Raw genomic sequence first — 21,746 nt, 5'->3', positions numbered from 1 at the left:
TACAGGGCTGACGTCAGCGAATACGCCACAGTCGGTACAGACATCAGAGACGTACAGGGCTGACGTCAGCGAATACGCCACAGTCCGTACAGACATCAGAGACGTACAGGGCTGACGTCAGCGAATACGCCACAGTCCGTACAGACATCAGAGACATACAGGGCTGACGTCAGCGAATATGCCACCCATAGGAATGCAGGAGCCTGTCCAAGGGGCGACAATAATAAGTGACGAGCTGCCAGCCCCTGGAAGTGGCACAATTACCAGGATGAGCAGCTGTGGTGCAGGGTATACAGTAACGCAGTGCCTCAGTCCTACAGCAAAGCCATACAGCGCTACCAGCTGTGACACCGCAGCTGCAAAGAACCACTGACCTCTAGCGCCACGCAATAGTTCTCACAGAGTAGAGCCGTCCAGTGCTGGAGAAGCGGGAGCAGATCCAGCACCGCTCGCTCAGCCTCCTACCGATCCCTGCGAGGGACAGGTGATGACATCGAATCATGTGATCGGTCACATGCAAGGAGGGTGGGTGTTGGTGGTACTACAATGTATGCGCTCATGGTTACTCGTCAGTTGTTCACGTGTTTTTGTGGTCACGTGGTGCTAATGCAGGCGTGCCGTGTTCTGTTATGGCTACGTCCATAGTGTGCGCAATTTGCGGGCAACTATCCAGGTACAGAGGTCAGACGTTCTGCTCTTCTGTACTGTGTAGCTGAGAGGCTGCAGGTGCGGAGCGGTGAAGAGTAACGTCCCGTAGTGTAGGGGGAGGATGTCTGGTGAAATTTGGGGTCTATAATGGGTTATGTCGTGGGAGTTGGGGTCTATAATGGCGGGGGGGTGTCGTGCAATTTCGGGTATATAGTGCTTGGAGGGTGTCGTGGGATTTCGGGTCTATAATGGAGGGTTATTTCATGGGTTTTGGGGTCTATAAAGGCAGGGGGGTGTCGTGCAATTTGGGGTCTATAATGGCGTGGGGTGTTTTGGGATTTGGGGTCTATAATGGCACGTTATGTAATGGGATTTGGGGTCTATAATGGCGGGGGGTGTCGCGGGATTTGGGGTCTATAATGGTGGGTTATGTCATGGGATTTGGGGTCTGTAATGGCGCGGGGTGTCGTGCAATTTGGGGTCTATAATGCCGGAGGGGTCTCATGGGATTTGGGGTCTATAATGGCGGAGGATGTTGTAGGATTTGGGATCTATAATGGGTTATTTCATGGGTTTTGGGGTCTATAATGGCGGGGGATTTGGGGTCTATATTGGTGGTTTATGTCATGGGATTTGGGGTCTATAATGGGGGATTTGGGGTCTATAATGGGTTTTTTCATGGGTTTTGGGGTCTACATTGGTGGTTTATGTCATGGGATTTGGGGTCTATAATGGGGGATGTTGTGGGATTTGGGGTCTATAATGGCGGGGGGTGTCGTGGGATTTGGGGTCTATTATGGTCTGTTATGTCGTGTGATTTGGGGTCAATAATGGCTGGAGTGTCGTGGGATTTGGGGGTCTATAATGGCGGGGATGTCATGGGATTTGGGGTCTATAGTGGCGTGGGTTGTCGTGGAATTTGGGGTCTATAATGGTGGGTTGTGTTGTGGGATTTGGGGTCTGTTATGGTCGGTTATGTCTTAGGATTTGGGGTATATAACTGCTGGTTATGTCGTGGGATTTAGAGTGTATAATGGCGGGGGGTGTCGTGGGATTTGGGGGTCTATAATGGCGGGGGATGTCGTGGGATTTGGGGGTCTATAACGGCGGGGGATTTGCGGTCTATAATGGCTGGTTATGTCGGTGGATTTGGGGTCTATAGTGGCGTGGGATTTGGGATCTATAATGCCTGGGGGTTTTGTGGGATTTGGGGTTTATAATGGTGGGTTGTGTCGTGGGATTTGGGGTCGATTATGTCTAAGGATTTGGGGTATATAACTGCGTGTTATGTCTTGGGATTTGGAGTGCATAATGGCGGGGGGTGTCATGGGATTTGGGGTCTATAAGGGGGGGTGTCATGGGATTTGGGGTCTATAATGGCGGGGGTGTCGTGGGATTTGGGGTCTATAATGGCGGGGGTGTCGTGGGATTTGGGGTCTATAATGGCGGGGGTGTCGTGGGATTTGGGGTCTATAATGGCAGGGGTGTCGTGGGATTTGGGGTCTATAATGGCAGGGGTGTCGTGGGATTTGGGGTCTATAATGGCAGGGGTGTCGTGGGATTTGGGGTCTATAATGGCAGGGGTGTCGTGGGATTTGGGGTCTATAATGGCGGGGGTGTTGAGGGATTTGGGGTCTATAATGGCGGGGGGTGTTGTGGGATTTGGGGTCTATAATGGTGGGTTATGTAATGGGATTTGGGGTCTATAATGATGGGTTATGTCATGGGATTTGGGATCTATAATGGCTGGGGGTGTTGTGGGATTTGGGGTCTATAATGGTGCGTTATGTCGTGGGATTTGAGGTCTATAATGGTGGGATTTGAGGTCTATAATGGTGGGTTATGTCGCGGGATTTGAGGTCTATAATGGTGGGTTATGTCTTGGGATTTGGGGTCTATAATGGCGGGGGGTGTCGTGGGATTTGGGGTCTATTATGGTCTGGTATGTCGTGTGATTTGGGGTCAATAATGGCTGGGGGTGTCGTGGGATTTGGGGTTATGGTCGGTTATGTCTTAGGATTTGGGGTATATAACTGCTGGTTATGTCGTGGGATTTAGAGTGTATAATGGCGGGGGGTGTCGTGGGATTTGGGGGTCTATAATGGCGGGGGGATGTCGTGGGATTTGGGAGTCTATAATGGCGGGGGATTTGGGGTCTATAATGGCTGGTTATGTCGGTGGATTTGGGGTCTATAGTGGCGTGGGATTTGGGGTCTATAATGCCTGGAGGTTTTGTGGGATTTGGGGTTTATAATGGTGGGTTGTGTCGTGGGATTTGGGGTCGATTATGTCTTAGGGTACCGTTACACTAAAAGACTTACCAACGATCACGACCAGCGATACGACCTGGCCGTGATCGTTGGTAAGTCGTTGTGTGGTCGCTGGGGAGCTGTCACACAGACAGCTCTCTCCAGCGACCAACGATCAGGGGAACGACTTCGGCATCGTTGAAACTGTCTTCAACGATGCCGAAGTCCCCCTGCAGCACCCGGGAAACCAGGGTAAACATCGGGTTACTAAGTGCAGGGCCGCGCTTAGTAACCTGATATTTACCCTGGTTACCATTGTAAAAGTAAAAAAAAAAAACACTACATACTCACCTTCTAATGTCTGTCACGTCCCCCGGCGTCCACAGGGTTACGCGCTGCTGCCGAGAGCTTCCTGCACTGAATGTATCAGCGCCGGCAATAAAAAAGAGCACAGCGGTGATGTCACCGCTGTGCTCTGCTTTATGGCCATTCTGACACAGTCAGTGCAGGAAGTTCTCGGCAGCAGCGCGTAACCCTGTGGACGCAGGGGGACGTGACAGACATCAGAAGGTGAGTATGTAGTGTTTTGGTTTTTTTTACTTTTACAATGGTAACCAGGGTAAATATCGGGTTACTAAGCGCGGCCCTGCACTTAGTAACCCGATATTTACCCTGGTTACAAGTGAACACATCGCTGGATCGGCGTCACACACGACGATCCAGCGATGACAGCGGGTGATCTGACGACGAAAGAAAGTTTCAAACGATCTGCTACGACGTACGATTCTCAGCGGGGTCCCTGATCGCAGTAGCGTGTCAGACACAGCGAGATCGTAAGTATATCGCTGGAACGTCACGGATCGTGCCGTCGTAGCGACCAAAGTGCCACTGTGAGATGGTACCCTTAGGATTTGGGGTACATAACTGCGTGTTATGTCGTGGGATTTGGAGTGCATAATGGCGGGGGGGTGTCATGGGATTTGGGGTCTATAATGGCGTGGGATTTGGGGTCTATAACGGGGGGGTGTCATGGGATTTGGGTCTATAATGGCGGGGGTGTCGTGGGATTTGGGGTCTATAATGGTGGGTTATGTAATGGGATTTGGGGTCTATAATGATGGGTTATGTCATGGGATTTGGGGTCTATAATGGCTGGGGGTGTCGTGGGATTTGGAGTCTATAATGGTGGGTTATGTCGTGGGATTTGGGGTCTATAATGGTGGGTTATGTCGTGGGATTTAAGGTCTATAATGGCGGGGGTGTCGTGGGATTTGGGGTCTATAATGGTCGGGTATGTCTTAGGATTTGGGGTATATAACTGCGGGTTATGTCGTGGGATATGGAGTCTATAATGCGGGGGATTTGATGTCTGTAATGGTGGGTGATGTCGTGGGATTTGGGGTCTATAATGGCAGGTTGTGTGGTGGAATTTGGGGTCTAGAATGGCAAGGGGTTGTCATGACTGCCGGGGTCTGCTGATGACTCGCCTGTCGTTATGATACGCCTGTGACAGCCAGCTGCAAGTCTCCTAAGTGGACTATTAAATACAGTAAACAGTTTTTTAAAAAATAAAAACACAAACGTTCAAATCACCCCCTTTTTACTCCATTAAAAATTAAACAATTGAAAAAATACATACCGTATTTGGTGTTACCACTTTTGTAAAACTCTGATTTATCAAAATATAAAATTATTCTGATTGGTTAACCCCTTAATCTCATATGACGTACTATCCTGTCGAGGTGGGGTGGGCCTCAATTCCCACCGACGGGATAGTACGTCATAGCGATCGGCCGCGCTCACGGGGGGAGCGTGGCCAATCGCGGCCGGGTGTCAGCTGCCTATCGCAGCTGACATCCGGCACTATGTGCCAGGAGCGGTCACGGACTGCCCCCGGCACATTAACCCCCGGCACACCGCGATCAAACATGATTGCGGTGTACCGGTGGTACAGGGAAGAATCGCGCAGGAAGGGGGCTCCCTGCGTGCTTCCCTGAGACGATCGGTACAAGGCGATGTACTCACCTTGTACCGAGCGTCTCCTACCTGCAGTCCCCGGATCCAAAATGGCCACGGGGCTGCATCCGGGTCCTGCAGGGAGTACTTCCGGGTGCCGTGCAGGCGTTTGCTGTGCAAACTGTCAGATCGGTGATCTGTGATGTCCCCCCCCCTGGGACAAAGTAAAAAAAAAAAATTGTACATGTGTAAAAAAAAAAAAAAAAATTCCTAAATAAAGAAGAAAAAAAAAAATATTCCCATAAATACATTTCTTTATCTAAAAAAAACAATAAAAGTACACATATTTAGTATCGCCGCGTCCGTAACGCCCCAACCTATAAAATTGTCCCACTAGTTAACCCCTTCAGTGAACACCGTAAGAAAAAAAAAAACGAGCCAAAAAAACGCTTTATTATCATACCGCCGAACAAAAAGTGGAATAACACGCGATCAAAAAGACGGACATAAATAACCATGGTACCACTGAAAACGTCATCTTGTCCCGCAAAAAACGAGCTGCCATATAGCATAACCAAAAAAATAAAAAGTTATAGTCCTCAGAATAAAGCGATGCCAAAATAATTATTTTTTCTATAAAATAGCTTTTATTGTATAAAAGCGCCAAAACATAAAAAAAGATATAAATGAGATATCGCTATAATCGTACTGACCCAACGAATAAAACTGCATTATCAATTTTAGCAAACGTGGAATGGTATAAACGCCTCCCCCAAAAGAAATTCATGAATAGCTAGTTTTTGGTCATTCTGCCTCACAAAAATCAGAATAAAAAGTGATCAAAAACTGTCACGTGTCCGAAAATGTTACCAATAAAAATGTCAACTCGTCCCGCAAAAAACAAGACCTCACATGACTCTGGACCAAATATGGAAAAATTATAGGTCTCAAAATTTGGAGACGCAAAAACTTTTTTGCTATAAAAAGCGTATTTTAGTATGTGACAGCTGCCAATCATAAAAATCCGATATAAAAAACGCTATAAAAGTAAATCAAACCCCCCTTCATCACCCCCTTAGTTAGGGAAAAATAATAAAATTAAAAAAATGTATTTATTTCCATTTTCCTGTTAGGGTTAGGGCTAGGTATAGGGTTAGGGCTAGGGTTAGGGTTGGGGCTAGGGTTGAAGCTAAAGTTAGGGTTGGGGCTAAAGTTAGGGATAGGGTTGGGGCTAAAGTTAGGGTTAGGGTTGGGGCTAAAGTTAGGGTTGGGGCTAAAGTTAGGGTTTGGATTACATTTACGGTTGGGATTAGGGTTGGGATTAGAATGAGGGGTGTGTCAGGGTTAGGGGTGCGGTTAGGGTTACAGTTGGAATTAGGGTTAGGGGTGTGTTTGGATTAGGGTTTCAGGTAGAATTGGGGAGTTTCCACTGTTCAGGCACATCAGGGGCTCTCCAAACGCGACATGGCGTCCGATCTCAATTCCAGCCAATTCTGCATTGAAAAAGTAAAACAGTGCTCCTTCACTTCCGAGCTCTCCCATGCGCCCAAACAGGGGTTTACCCCAACATATGGGGTATCAGCGTACTCGGGACAAATTGGACAACAACTTTTGGGGTCCAAGTTCTCTTGTTATCCTTGGGAAAATAAAAATTTGGGGGGCTAAAAATCATTTTTGTGGGGAAAAAAAAGAATTTTTATTTTCACGGCTCTGCGTTATAAACTGTAGTGAAACACTTGGGGGTTCAAAGTTCTCACAACATATCTAGATAAGTTCCTTGGGAGGTCTAGTTTCCAATATGGGGTCACTTGTGGGGGTTTGTACTGTTTAGGTACATCAGGGGCTCTGCAAATGCAACGTGACACCTGCAGACCAATCCATCTAAGTCTGCATTCCAAATGGCGCTCCTTCCCTTCCGAGCTCTGCCATGCTCCCAAAAAGTTGTTCCCCCCCCCCCACATATGGGGTATCAGCGTACTCAGGACAAATTGGACAACAACTTTTGGGGTCCAATTTATTATGCTACCCTTGTGAAAATACAAAACAGGTGGCTAAAACAATCATTTTGGCATCCCATCTTAATTCCAGTCAATTTTGCATTGAAAACTAAAATGGCGCTCCTTCCCTTCCGAGCTCTGCTATGCGCCCAAACAGTGGTATACCCCCACATATGGGGTATCGTCGTACTCAGGACAAATTGCACAACAACTTTTGTGCTCTAATTTCTTCTCTTACCCTTGGGAAAATAAAAAATTGGGGGCAAAAAGATCATTTTTGTGAAAAAATATGATTTTTTATTTTTACGGCTCTGCATTATAAACTTCTGTGAAGCACTTGTTGGGTCAAAGTGCTCACCACACATCTAGATAAGTTCCATAAGGGGTCTACTTTCCAAAATGGTGTCACTTGTGGGGGGTTTCAATGTTTAGGCACATCAGGGGCTCTCCAAATGCAACATGGCGTCCCATCTCAATTCCAATCAATTTTGCATTGAAAAGTCAAATGGCGCTCCTTTCCTTCCGAGCTCTGCCATGCGCCCAAACAGTGGTTTACCCCCACATATGGGGTATCAGCGTACTCAGGACAAATTGTACAACAAGTTTTGGGGTCCATTTTCTCCTGTTACCCTTGGTAAAATAAAACAAATTGGAGCTGAAATAAATTTTGTGTGTAAAAAAAGTTAAATGTTCATTTTTATTTATACATTCCAAAAATTCCTGTGAAACACCTGAAGGGTTAATAAACTTCTTGAATGTTGTTTTGAGCACCTTGAGGGGTGCAGTTTTTAGAATGGTGTCACACTTGGGTATTTTCTATCATATAGACCCCTCAAAATGACTTCAAATGAGATGTGGTCCCTAAAAAAAATGGTGTTGTAAAAATGAGAAATTTCTGGTCAACTTTTAACCCTTATAACTCCCTAACAAAAAAAAATATTTTGGTTCCAAAATTGTGCTGATGTAAAGTAGACATGTGGGAAATGTTACTTATTAAGTATTTTGCGTGACATATCTCTGATTTAAAGGGAACCTGTCACCTGAATTTGGCGGGACCAGTTTTGGGTCATATGGGCGGGGTTTTCGGGTGTTTGATTCACCCTTTCCTTACCCGCTGGCTGCATGCTGGCTGCAATATTGGATTGAAGTTAATTCTCTGTCCTCTGGAGTACACGCCTGCGTAAGGCAAGATTGCCTTGTGCAGGCATGTACTACGGAGGACAGAGAATGAACTTCAATCCAATATTGCAGCCAGCATGCAGCCAGCGGGTAAGGAAAGGGTGAATCAAACACCCAAAAACCCCGCCCATATGACCCAAAACTGGTCCCGCCAAATTCAGGTGACAGGTTCCCTTTAAGGGCATAAAAATTCAAAGTTGGAAAATTGCGAAATTTTCAAAATTGTAGCCAAATTTCCATTTTTTTCACAAATAAACGCAAGTTATATCGAAGAAATGTTACGACTAACATGAAGTACAATATCTCACGAGAAAACAATGTCAGAATCGCCAAGATCCGTTAAAGCGTTCCAGAGTTATAACCTCATAAAGGGACAGTGGTCAGAATTGTAAAAATTGGCCCGGTCATTAACGTGCAAACCACCCTCGGGGCTTAAGGGGTTAAGAGTGTAATGAGAAAAAAAAGAAACTCTAGAATTACATTTTATGGTTGCTGCAGCAATGCAATAAGGGGCGATCAAAACATGGTATCTACCCCAAAATGATATCAATAAAGATGTCAGCTCAGGGCGCAAACTATAAGGGTATGTTCCCACGGTCAGGCTTGGCAGCGCTTTGGACACAGCACATGTCTGCCCTGTCCAAAGCGCTGCCGACTTTTGAATGCAGGTGATTCCACATGTGTTCCCTGAACCGTGTGGGATCACCGTGCCCAATACATTTGGCCGGGTAATTTATGCAGCGGAGACTGAGCGTCTCCACAAGATAAATAGACATGCTGCAGTCTGGAAAGACGCACTACATGTCCGTCTCTGAAGTGAAGCCAGAGGAGTCTGTGCACGCATAGTGGAGATGGGATTTCTTATAATCTCATCCACTATGTTGTAACATCTGGCCGCTGTGGATATACACAACTTCCAACTGGCAGCGTTTATTGACAGTGGAAACACCCCAAGCCCTTGCCCAGTCCCTAAACTTGAAAGGGTTACAGATCTCAGAAAATGCCGACAAGCAAATATTTTTGCTTAGTTCTTCACCACTTAAAAAAACTACTGCAAGGGTAGTTTTCCCACATAGTGATCATGGTAAGTTTAAAAAAAAATCTGAAAATTCCACTTTGATTGCAAATTCAGTGCACTTAGAATTTTTTCCCTCTTTCCAGTGCGTCACATGATAAAAGTACAGCTTGTCCAGTAAAAAACAAGCCCTAATATGGTTATGTGGACAGGAAAACCAAAAAGTTATGGCTCTGGGAAAAAGGGGAAGAAAAGCGAAAACAGAAAATGGTCTGGGGTGAAGGGGTTAATAGTTGTCCGTTCACTGAAGGCACTTGGGCGGCTGGCAGCTTCCTGCATAATTGACCAATTCAGTCCCCCATGTGCTCCATGGGAACCACGTCTGGAAACGCAAACACACACGCAGGCAGCACGTTTAGGCCACGAAGGCTGCTCACGGTGGCACCATGTTGCCAGATTGCCCCGGAGCACTTTGAAGTCACAGTAAGCGATGGCTGCAGTTTAATGGAACATCACACCAGTTCTCTTGAGATTATGGGATGGCATGATGTATAACCCCCAGTCTTCATTGATTTACACAGCATTGATTTACTTGTTGAAGTAGTAGTACAGCTATTTCTCAAATGTCCCAGGAGCCAGTTTTCTCATGATTCCAGCAGAGAGTCTTGATAATTTGCATGGCAGAATATTTCTCAGACAACCAGTAGTAACTTCATTGATAGCAGACAAAGCTATAAGTGCGGTGATTTCTGCATGTGGCTCGATATTGAATTAAACAAGATGTTTTGACTTTTCCTTCTTTTTGTTGCATTTTCAGCCACATAGAAAAGAGTATGTGATTTAGGGCAAAGACGGACTGGCCCATAGGGTAACGAGATCTAGGCCCCCATCGCAGTACTTGTCATAATTGACTTGAGTCACTCTGTACAGAAGAAAAGCAACATATCTCATCATTCAGTATCCAAACTACCCAGTTTATTATTATATAGAGGTATAAGTAAATTTGTGAACAAGGGTAGTGTAATATTTGTAAGCAGGTGGAAAGTGGGGCCCCTCCAAAGTCAATGTTGCTGGTGGGCCCTTGACACCCCAATCCGACTCTGGACTTCTGTATAACTTGTTTGCATCGTATTCCTCGTACTGGTTGTCGGCTCTCCTGACCAGAGCCAACCAACCAAAATTTTATTTTAGCCTCAGATTTTACATTTTCACACAAGAAGTGGGTAAAAATGGCACCAAAATTTGTCTCACAATTTCTAGTGAACGTGGCTAAATCCCATATGTGGCTGTACAGTACTACTTTGCCATACAGAGTGACTCGGGAGGGACAGCGCTGTTTGCCTTCTGGAGCACAGATTCTCCTAGAACAGTTTGCAGAATCCGTATAAGGATCCCCCAAGTGCTAGAAAAGCAGAATCTCCCCTCAAGTGACCCCATTTTGGAAACTATACCCCTTGGGGAATTTATCTACAGGTGTAGTGACGATTTTGACTCCATGGGTATTTTCCAGAAACAAGCAGCAATGAATGTTGCCAAAAATTGCAAACTGCGTCGGAGTCACCAGTACATTGCAGTCAGCAGAACGTTATGCCCAACCCTGATGAGACTGCTTTATGTATGCAAATTGTTGTGGGACACTCGTTATTAAATGGACTGCGTCGGACCAGGGAGTACCGTATATACTCGAGTATAAGCCGATATTTTCAGCCCATTTTTTTAGGCTGAAAGTGCCCCTCTCAGCTTATACTCGAGTCATTGTTCCAGGGGGTCAGAAGGGGAGTGGCAGGAATTGCGGCTGTCACATCATACTCACCCCCTCCTGGAGCTGTCTCTGCACGTCCCTGCTTCTCAGATGGTCTCCGGCGCCGGCAGCTCTTCCTGTGTTCAGCGGTCATGTGGTACTGCTCATTAAAGTAATAAATATGCACGCAACTCCACTCCCATAGGCATGGAGCACATGTTCATTACTTTAAATGAGCAGTACCATGTGACCGCTGAGCAGTACCATGTGACCGCTGAACACAGGAACAAAGCTGCCAGAGACCATCGGAGAAGCAGGAACGTGCAGAGACCGCACCAGGAGGGGGCGAGTATGACGGGGGACGGTAAGCCATGCGATATTCACCTGTCCCAGTTCCACCGCCGGGCTTTGTCTTTCGTATCTTCTGTCTGTGACTTTCAGGTCAGAGGGCGCCCTCTGCCTGCACAGTCACAGCCAGAGGACCCGGAAGACACAGCGGCGCGTGGCTGTGGAACGGGGACAGGTGAATATTGCAAGTGCCGGGGAACTGAGCCAGCGGCGACGCCGGCGCCTGGACCCCAGCGACGAGAGGTGAGTATGTCATTTGTCTCCATCTGAATGGGTGCCTATGAAAACCTCTTGTGAGACTACCATTCTCTCTCAAATGTATTATTTAGCTTTCTGACTGAGCACTCCGCCTCCTAGTCACTGGTGTTTTAATTACAGCAGGTCCATTACCCCTACACAGAGAGAGAGAATGGTAGTCTCACAAGAGGTTTTCATAGGCACCCATTCAGATGGAGACGTTTATTCACAGTGAGGAAGGAAATCGTAGGACCTGGTATAAGAGAGATGCCGTAAAGTGGCTACCAGGTACACATAAAATTGGCCTTTTTTATGCGCTAAACGCTCTCATTTTTCATATTTCTAGTGCAGCAATGCAGTTAAAAATTTTCATGTTTGCATGTTTCAGCGCTACAGTGTGCTACCTTATTTGCTTGAATGTATAGGAGTTGGCGACTCTAGGTTTAGCACCTGTTCACACTTAGTCTATGTATGGATGTGACGGTCAGTTTTTTCAAATGTATTATTTAGCTTTCTGACCGAGCACTCCGCCTCCTAGTCAATGGTGTTTTAATTACAGCAGGTCCATTACCCCTCCACAGAGAGAGAGAATGGTAGTCTCACAAGAGGTTTTCATAGGCACCCTGTTATGATATGGTGGCCTAGGAGCAGCATGGGGAACCCTCTGGAGAAGGTGGTGCCTGTACTGACCGCAGACCCTGAACTTAACACCGCAACTAGAAGCAGCCGTGGGATGTACCTAACACTCCCTAGACACCTCGTCACAGCCGGAGATCTAAATACCCCTAGAGATAAGAAAAGGGAAAACTATCTTGCCTCAGAGAAATCCCCCAAAGGATAGACAGCCCCCCACAAATATTGACTGTGAGAGGAGAGGGAAAAAACATACGCAGACTGAAATCAGGATTTAGCAAAGGAGGCCGTACTAGCTAGATAGAAAGGAAAGAACAGAGTACTATGCGGTCAGCATTAAAATACTAGAAAATATCCACCACAGAAAAATACAAAAGCTCCACATCTAACTAAAGATATGGAGGGTATATCTGCATCTCCAGAGATACCAGCATGCCTGAACAAATCCTTGCACAGACCAAGCTGGACAAAACAAACATGAAAATGAACTGAACTATTAAGCCCACAGCATGTGGACAGCAAAAAGCAAAACCAGAACTTATCTTTGATGAACTGCACAGCAAGCAAGAGAGACCAGGAAAGGATGTGAATCCTCCAGGAACAATGGACAACTGGCACTGACTAAAGGGTGAAGCCAGACTAAATAGCCCAGTCCGAAGTGGCCACACCTGATGACTGCTGTGAAAGACAGACAGCAGCGCTACCACTTATAACCACCAGAGGGAGCCCAAGAGCAGAATTCACAACAGTACCCCCCCTTGAGGAGGGGTCACCGAACCCTCACCAGGCCGATCAGGACGAGCCAAATGGAAGGCACGAACCAAATCGTCAGCATGAACATCGGAGGCAACCACCCAAGAATTATCCTCCTGGCCATAACCCTTCCACTTGACAAGATACTGAAGCCTCCGCCTTGAAAAATGAGAATCCAAGATCTTCTCCACCACATACTCCAACTCTCCATCAATCAACACCGGGGCAGGAGGATCAACAGATCAACCACGGGCACCACATATTTCCGCAACAAAGATCTATGAAAAACATTATGGATGGAAAAAGAGGCTGGAAGGGCCAAACGAAAAGACACAGGATTGATAATCTCAGAAATCCTATAAGGACCAATAAACCGAGGCTTGAACTTAGGGGAAGAAACCTTCATAGGAACATGACGGGAGGACAACCAGACCAGATCTCCAACCTGAAGCCGGGAACCAACACACCGACGACGGTTAGCAAAACGCTGAGCCTCCTCCTGAGACAATACCAAATTGTCCACCACATGAGCCCAAATTTGCTGCAACCTGTCAACCACAGAGTCCACCCCAGGACAATCAGAAGGCTAAGCCTGCCCTGAAGAAAAACGGGGATGAAAACCAGAATTACAAAAGAAGGGTGAAACCAAAGTGGCAGAACTAGCCCGATTATTAAGGGCAAACTCGGCCAATGGCAAGAAAGCCACCCAATCATCCTGATCAGCAGACACAAAGCACCTCAAATAAGTTTCCAAAGTCTGATTAGTTCGCTCGGTTTGGCCATTTGTCTGAGGATGAAATGCGGACGAAAAAGACAAATCAATGCCCAGCCTAGCACAAAAGGCCCGCCAAAACCTAGAAAGAAACTGTGGACCTCTATCGGATACAATATTCTCCGGAATGCCATGCAAACGAACCACATGCTGAAAAAACAACGGAACCAACTCAGAAGAGGAAGGCAATTTAGGCAAAGGTACCAAATGAACCATCTTAGAAAACTGGTCACAAACCACCCAGATAACCGACATCCTCTGGGAAACCGGAAGATCCGAAATAAAATCCATAGAAATATGCGTCCAAGGCCTCTCGGGGACCGGCAAAGGCAAAAGCAACCCACTGGCGCTGGAGCAGCAAGGTTTGGCCCGCGCACAAGTCCCACAGGACTGCACAAAGGAACGCACATCCCGAGACAAAGAACGCCACCAAAAGGACCTACCAACCAATTCTCTGGTACCAAAAATCCCAGGATGGCCAGTCAACACCGAATAATGAATCTCAGAAATCACATTACTAGTCCATCTGTCAGGAACACTGGACAGCGGTCAGGTTTATCAGCCTGAAATTCCTGAAGAACCCGTCGTAAATCAGGGGAGATGGCAGAAAGAATCACCCCTTCCTTCAAAATACCAACCGGCTCAAGAACCCCAGGAGAATCAGGCAAAAAGCTCCTAGAAAGGGCATCAGCCTTAACATTCTTAGAACCCGGAAGATACGAGATCACAAAATCGAAACGGGAGAAAAACAAGGACCATCGGGCCTGTCTAGGATTCAGCCGTTTGGCAGACTCGAGGTAAATCAGATTCTTATGATCGGTCAAGACCACAATACGGTGCTTGGCCCCCTCAAGCCAATGTCGCCACTCCTCAAATGCCCACTTCATAGCCAACAACTCACGATTGCCGACATCATAATTGCGTTCCGCAGGCGAAAACTTTCGAGAAAAGAAGGCACACGGTTTCATCAAGGAACCATCCGAATTCCTCTGAGACAAAACGGCTCCTGCCCCAATCTCAGAGGCGTCAACCTCAACCTGAAATGGAAGAGAAACATCCGGCTGACGCAAACCTGGGCAGAAGTAAATCGGCGTTTGAGCTCCTGAAAGGCAGAGAGAGCCGCAGAGGACCAATTCGTCACATCAGCACCTTTCCTCGTCAAATCGGTCAGGGGTTTAACCACACTGGAGAAGTTGGCAATGAAACAGCGATAAAAATTAGCAAAGCCCAAACATTTCTGAAGGCTCTTCACAGATGTGGGCTGAATCCAATCATGAATGGCCTGAACCTTAACCGGATCCATTTCTATAGATGAAGGAGAAAAAATAAGGCCCAAAAAAGACACCTTCTGTACTCCAAAGAGGCACTTAGACCCCTTCACAAACAAAGCATTATCACGAAGGATCTGAAATACCATCCTGACTTGTTTCACATGAGACTCCCAATCATCGGAAAAAATCAAAACATCATCCAAATATACAATCATGAATTTATCAAGATAATTCCGAAAAATATCATGCATGAATGATTGAAACACAGATGGAGCATTAGAAAGCCCGAATGGCATCACAAAGTATTCAAAATGGCCTTCGGGCGTATTAAATGCAGTTTTCCATTTGTCACCCTGTTTAATACGAACAAGATTATATGCCCCTCGAAGGTCAATCTTAGTAAACCAACTAGCCCCCTTAATCCTAGCAAACAAATCCGAAAGCAAAGGGTATTGAAACTTGACCGTGATCTTATTCAAGAGGCGATAATCAATACAGGGTCTCAAGGAACCATCCTTCTTGGCAACGAAAAAAAAAACCCGCTCCCAATGGTGAAGAAGATGGCCGAATATGCCCCTTCTCCAAAGACTCCTTAACATAACTCCGCATAGCGGCATGCTCTGGCACAGACAGGTTGAAAAGTCGACCCTTAGGGAACTTACAGCCTGGAATCAAGTCAATAACACAATCACAGTCCCTATGCGGTGGAAGGGAACTGGACTTGGGCTCACCGAATACATCCTGGAAATCTGACAAAAACTCAGGAATTTCAGAAGAGGGGGAAGAGATAATTGACATCAAAGGAACGTCATCATGAACCCCCTGACACCCCCAACTAGTTACAGACATAGATTTCCAATCTAATACCGGATTATGCACCCGTAACCATGGGAAACCCAGCACAATAGCATCATGCAAATTATGCAACACCAGAAAACGACAATCTTCCTGATTGGCTGGCGCCATGCACATTGTCAACTGTGTCCAAAACTGAGGTTTAGTTTTAGCCAACGGTGTAGCATCAATTCCCCTCAAAGGAATAGGGTTCTGCAAAGGCTGCAAGGGGAAACCACAATGTCTGGCAAATTCTAAGTCCATTAAGTTCAAAGCGGCGCCCAAATCCACAAATGCCATGACAGAAAATGATGATAATGAGCAGATCAGGGTCACAGATAACAGAAATTTAGGTTGTACAGTACTGATGGTAATGGAACTAGCGATTCTCTTTGCACTCTTAGGGCAATCAGAAATAACATGAGCAGAATCGCCGCAGTAAAAACACAACCTATTCTGACGTCTGAATCCTTGTCGTTCAGCTCTAGACACAATCCTATCACACTGCATAGGCTCAGGACTCCGCTCGGGAGACAACGCCACAGTGCGCACAACTCTGCGCTCGCGCAAGCGCCAATCAATCTGTATGGCCAGAGACATAGAATCAGGCGTGGGGAACCCCACCATAACATCTTTAACGGATTCAGAAAGACCTTTCTGAAAATTGCCGCCAAGGCATCCTCATTCCATTTAGTAAGCACAGACCATTTTCTAAATTTCTGGCAATACGATTCTGCCGCTTCTTGACCCTGACTCTGGGCCAACAAGGTCTTCTCAGCATGATCCACTAAATTAGGTTCCTCATACAATAACCCTAGCGCCTGAAAAAAGGTGTCTACATTAAGCTAAGCCGGATTCCCAGATTCCAGGGAAAATGCCCAATCCTGAGGGTCGCCACGCAGCAGAGAAATGACAATTTTAACTTGCTGGGTGGAATCACCAGAGGAACGGGGTTTCAGAGCAAAAAACAGTTTACTTTTTTTTTTTAAAGCTCAAAAATTTGGACCTATCCCCAAAAAACAAATCAGGAGTTGGAATTCTAGGCTCCAAAACCGGAGTCTGAACGATATAATCGGAAATACCCTGTACTCTAGCAGCAAGTTGATCCACACGAGAAACCAATCCCTGAATATGCATGCCCGCACCTAACTCCTGAGCCACCCAGAGGTAAAGAGGAAAAAAACCACAACAGACTACAGAAAAAAAAATGGCTCAGCACTTTTTTTCCTTCTTCTGAGATGCGATTAACTCATTGTTGGCCAGTTGTACTGTTATGATATGGTGGCCTAGGAGCAGCATGGGGAACCCTCTGGAGAAGGTGGTACCTGTACTGACCGCAGACCCTGAACTTAACACCGCAACTAGAAGCAGCCGTGGGATGTGCCTAACACTCCCTAGACACCTCGTCACAGCCGGAGATCTAAATACCCCTAGAGATAAGAAATGGGAAAACTATCTTGCCTCAGAGAAATCCCCCAAAGGATAGACAGCCCCCCACAAATATTGACTGTGAGAGGAGAGGGAAAAAACATGCAGACTGAAATCAGGATTTAGCAAAGGAGGCCATACTAGCTAGATAGAAAGGAAAGAACAGAGTACTATGCGGTCAGTATTAAAATACTAGAAAATATCCACCACAGAAAAATACAAAAGCTCCACATCTAACTAAAGATATGGAGGGTATATCTGCATCTCCAGAGATACCAGCATGGCTGAACAAATCCTTCCACAGACCAAGCTGGACAAAACAAACATGAAAATGAACTGAACTATTAAGCCCACAGCATGTGGACAGCAAAAAGCAAAGCCAGAACTTATCTTTGATGAACTGCACAGCAAGCTGGAGAGACCAGGAAAGGATGTGAATCCTCCAGGAACAATGGACAACTGGCACTGACTAAAGGGTGAAGACAGACTAAATAGCCCAGTCCGAAGTGGCCACACCTGATGACTGCTGTGAAAGACAAACAGCAGCGCTACCACTTATAACCACCGGAGGGAGCCCAAGAGCAGAATTCACAACAGCACCCATTCAGATGGAGAAGTTTATTCACAGTGAGGAAGGAAATCGTAGGACCGGGTATAAGGGAGATGCCGTAAAGTGGCTACCAGGTACACATAAAATTGGCCTTTTTTATGCGCTAAACGTTCTCATTTTTCATATTTCTAGTGCAGCAATGCAGTTAAAATTTTCATGTTTGCATGTTTCAGCGCTACAGTGTGCTACCTTATTTGCTTGAATGTCTCTGGGACTAAGTCCTGCTTTTTCCCTTCTGAGCATGCCCAAAGGAAGACCTCTCAGTGGAGGTCTGGGGTCACATTCTCAGGTACTGCAGCAGCTCCTATTGGTCCTCCAGGAAGGTCCTGAAGTTGCTCAGTTACTGTAGCAGTTCTCATTGGTCCTCTGGGAAGATCCTGAACTTGCTGCAGCTATAAAAGGTTCACATGGCCGCACGGCCATGCGCTAGTATACTCTTGTTTACGTATGTGTGTTGTGAGTGAAACTCTTTAAACATCCCCTCCCTTGTGTTTGAATGCTTGCGTAAGGAGGATGATTGTAATCTAGCGTCCGACTTTTTACCAACACTAGTACACAAATAGCGTCTATTGCGGTGACCGCCAGTGTGGCATCTTGCGCTATCATCGCGCTTTCCAAACCCAAGTCTGGGTGGTTAGTGGCGTCCGCCAGTGTGGCACCGCATGCACTCTCGTGCTATTATATTATTATTTCTGTTACGTGCGGTACTGCAGCCCTGTGATGCAACAGGGTTTGCTTCTTTCACACAGGGTGAAGCTAACCCATGTGAGTATACTCATTGTACCGCCATATAGTCTGTCATTGCTTAGCAGCAGGTTCCATCTCTGCACGATGGACCCCGGGCTGCGAACGCACCTTATTCCTTTTCTCTAATTATTTACATAGTTACATAGTTATTAAGGTTGAAGGAAGACTGTAAGTCCATCTAGTTCAACCCATAGCCTAACCTAACATGCCCTAACATGTTGATCCAGGGGAAGGCAAAAAAAACCCATGTGGCAAAGAGTAACTCCACCATGGGGAAAAAAATTTCTTCCTGACTCCACATACGGCAATCAGACTAGTTCCCTGGATCAACGCCTTATCAAGGAATCTAGTGTATATACCCTGTAACATTATACTTTTCCAGAAAGGTATCCAGTCCCCTCTTAAATTTAATTAATGAATCACTCATTACAACATCATACGGCAGAGAGTTCCATAGTCTCACTGCTCTTACAGTAAAGAATCCGCGTCTGTTATTATGCTTAAACCTTCTTTCCTCCAGACGTAGAGGATGCCCCCTTGTCCCTGTCTCAGGTCTATGATTAAAAAGATCATCAGAAAGGTCTTTGTACTGTCCCCTCATATATTTATACATTAAAATAAGATCACCCCTTAGTCTTCATTTTTCCAAACTAAATAGCCCCAAGTGTAATAACCTATCTTGGTATTGTAGACCCCCCAGTCCTCTAATAACCTTGGTCGCTCTTCTCTGCACCCGCTCCAGTTCAGCTATGTCTTTCTTATACACCGGAGACCAGAACTGTGCACAGTATTCTAAGTGTGGTCGAACTAGTGACTTGTATAGAGGTAAAATTATGTTCTCCTCATGAGCATCTATGCCTCTTTTAATACATCCCATTATTTTATTTGCCTTTGTAGCAGCTGCCTGACACTGGCCACTGAATATGAGTTTGTCATCCACCCATACACCCAGGTCTTTTTCATTGACGGTTTTGCCCAGAGTTTTAGAATTAAGCACATAGTTATACATCTTATTACTTCTACCCAAGTGCATGACCTTACATTTATCCCCATTAAAGCTCATTTGCCATTTATCAGCCCAAGCTTCTAGTTTACATAAATCATCCTGTAATATAAAATTGTCCTCCCCTGTATTGATTACCCTGCAGAGTTTAGTGTCATCTGCAAATATTGAAATTCTACTCTGAATGCCCCCTACAAGGTCATTAATAAATATGTTAAAAAGAAGAGGGCCCAATACTGACCCCTGTGGTACCCCACTGCTAACCGTGACCCAGTCCGAGTGTGCTCCATTAATAACCACCCTTTGTTTCCTATCCCTGAGCCAGCTCTCAACCCACTTACACATATTTTCCCCTATCCCCATTACTCTCATTTTATGTAACAACCTTTTGTGTGGCACCGTATCAAAAGCTTTGGAAAAGTCCATATATACTACGTCCACTGGGTTCCCTTGGTCCAGTCCGGAACTTACCTCTTCATAGAAGCTGATCAAATTAGTCTGACATGAACGGTCCCTAGTAAACCCGTGCTGATACTGGGTCATGAGGTTATTCCTCTTCAGATACTCCAGCATAGCATCCCTTAGAATGCCCTCCAGGATTTTACCCACAGTAGAGGTTAAGCTTACTGGCCTATAATTACCGAGTTCAGTTTTTGCCCCTTTTTTGAATATTGGCACCACATTTGCTATACGCCAGTCCTGCGGTACAGACCCTGTTATTATGGAGTCTTTAAAGATTAAAAATAATGGTCTATCAATGACTGTACTTAGTTCCTGCAGTACTCGGGGGTGTATCCCATCCGGGCCCGGAGATTTGTCAATTTTAGTTATTTTTAGACGCCGCTGTACTTCCTGCTGGGTTAAGCAGGTGACATTTAATGGGGAATTTTTATCACTAGTCATTTTGTCTGCCATGGGATTTTCTTTTGTAAATACTGATGAAAAAAAGTCATTTAGCATATTGGCTGTTTCCTCATCCTCATCCACCATTTCACCCAGACTATTTTTAAGGGGGCCAACACTGTCATTTTTTAGTTTCTTACTATTTATATAGTTAAAGAATATTTTGGGATTATTTTTACTCTCTCTGGCAATGAGTCTCTCTGTCTCAATCTTTGCTGCCTTGATTTGCTTTTTACAGAATTTATTTAATTTTCTGTATTTATTTAATGCCTCCTCACTACCTACTTCCTTTAATTCTCTAAATGCTTTCTTTTTGTCCCTTATTGCGCCCCTTACAGCTCTATTTAGCCATATTGGTTTCCTCCTATTTCTAGTATGTTTATTCCCATACGGTATATACTGTGCACAGGTCCTATCCAGGATGCTAATAAATGTCTCCCATTTTCTTTGTGTATTTTTGTGTCTCAGGATATCGTCCCAGTTAATTGCACCAAGATCCTCTCTCATCCGTTGGAAATTTGCCCTCCTGAAGTTTAGTGTCCTTGTCACCCCCCTACTACCCATCTTATTAAAGGTTACATGAAAACTTATTATTTTGTGATCACTATTCCCCAAGTGACCCCCAACCCTTATATTTGATATGCGGTCTGGCCTGTTGGTTAATATTAGGTCTAGCAGTGCCCCCCTCCTTGTTGGGTCCTGAACCAGTTGTGAAAGGTAATTGTCTCTCATAGTTGTCAAAAACCGATTACCTTTGCTGGAACTGCAGGTTTCTGTTCCCCAATCTATTTCAGGGTAGTTGAAGTCCCCCATAATAATGACTTCTCCTTGAGTCGCAGCTTCATCTATTTGCTTCACGAGGATATTCTCCATTGCTTCCATTAGTTTTGGAGATTTATAACAAACCCCTATGAGTAATTTATTATTTTTTCCCCCTCCCCTTATCTCCACCCACAGGGACTCTACATTTTCATTAAATTCACCTATATTATCACGCAGGATGGGTTTTAAGGAAGATTTTACATATAGACACACCCCTCCCCCTCGCTTATCTGTACGGTCATTTCTGAACAGGCTATAGCCCTGCAAGTTAACAGCCCAGTCATGGCTCTCATCCAGCCACGTCTCAGATATCCCCACCATGTCATAATTATGCTCCAACAACATTAGTTCTAATTCATCCATTTTGTTGGCGAGGCTTCTGGCATTAGTATACATGCACTTGATGTTACTCTCTGTACCTCTATTCTTTCTTAAATTACTAACTGTTCTAACCCCACCCCCCATGCCACCGCCACCCCCAACTTCCTCATTTGTGCCCAGGTCTCTTTCTGCACTATCTTCCCCTCCTATAAAATGAATACCCCCCCCCAATCCCTAGTTTAAACACTCCTCCAACCTTCTAACCATTTTCTCCCCCAG

General features: G+C 45.5%; 1 protein-coding gene across 6 annotated transcripts in view; it reads right to left on the bottom strand.

Moving 5' to 3' along the window:
• LOC143776536 (RUN and FYVE domain-containing protein 1-like) overlaps window positions 1-581 on the bottom strand; it is a 531,317-nt gene extending 530,736 nt beyond the window's left edge. For 3 of the 6 annotated variants that reach the window (XR_013215861.1, XM_077265993.1, XM_077265994.1), the window contains exon 1: window positions 375-581. The gene's annotated coding sequence lies outside the window, so the exon portion shown is untranslated. The remainder of the gene's footprint in view (window positions 1-374) is intronic. The other 3 variants (XM_077265998.1, XM_077265995.1, XM_077265996.1) reach the window with 2 other exon arrangements.
• Window positions 582-21,746: the final 21,165 nt, after the last annotated feature.

This window comes from Ranitomeya variabilis, chromosome 5, assembly GCF_051348905.1.
Source record: "Ranitomeya variabilis isolate aRanVar5 chromosome 5, aRanVar5.hap1, whole genome shotgun sequence".
Classification (NCBI taxonomy): Eukaryota; Metazoa; Chordata; class Amphibia; order Anura; family Dendrobatidae; genus Ranitomeya; species Ranitomeya variabilis.
This window is presented reverse-complemented; position numbering and strand designations above follow the sequence as displayed.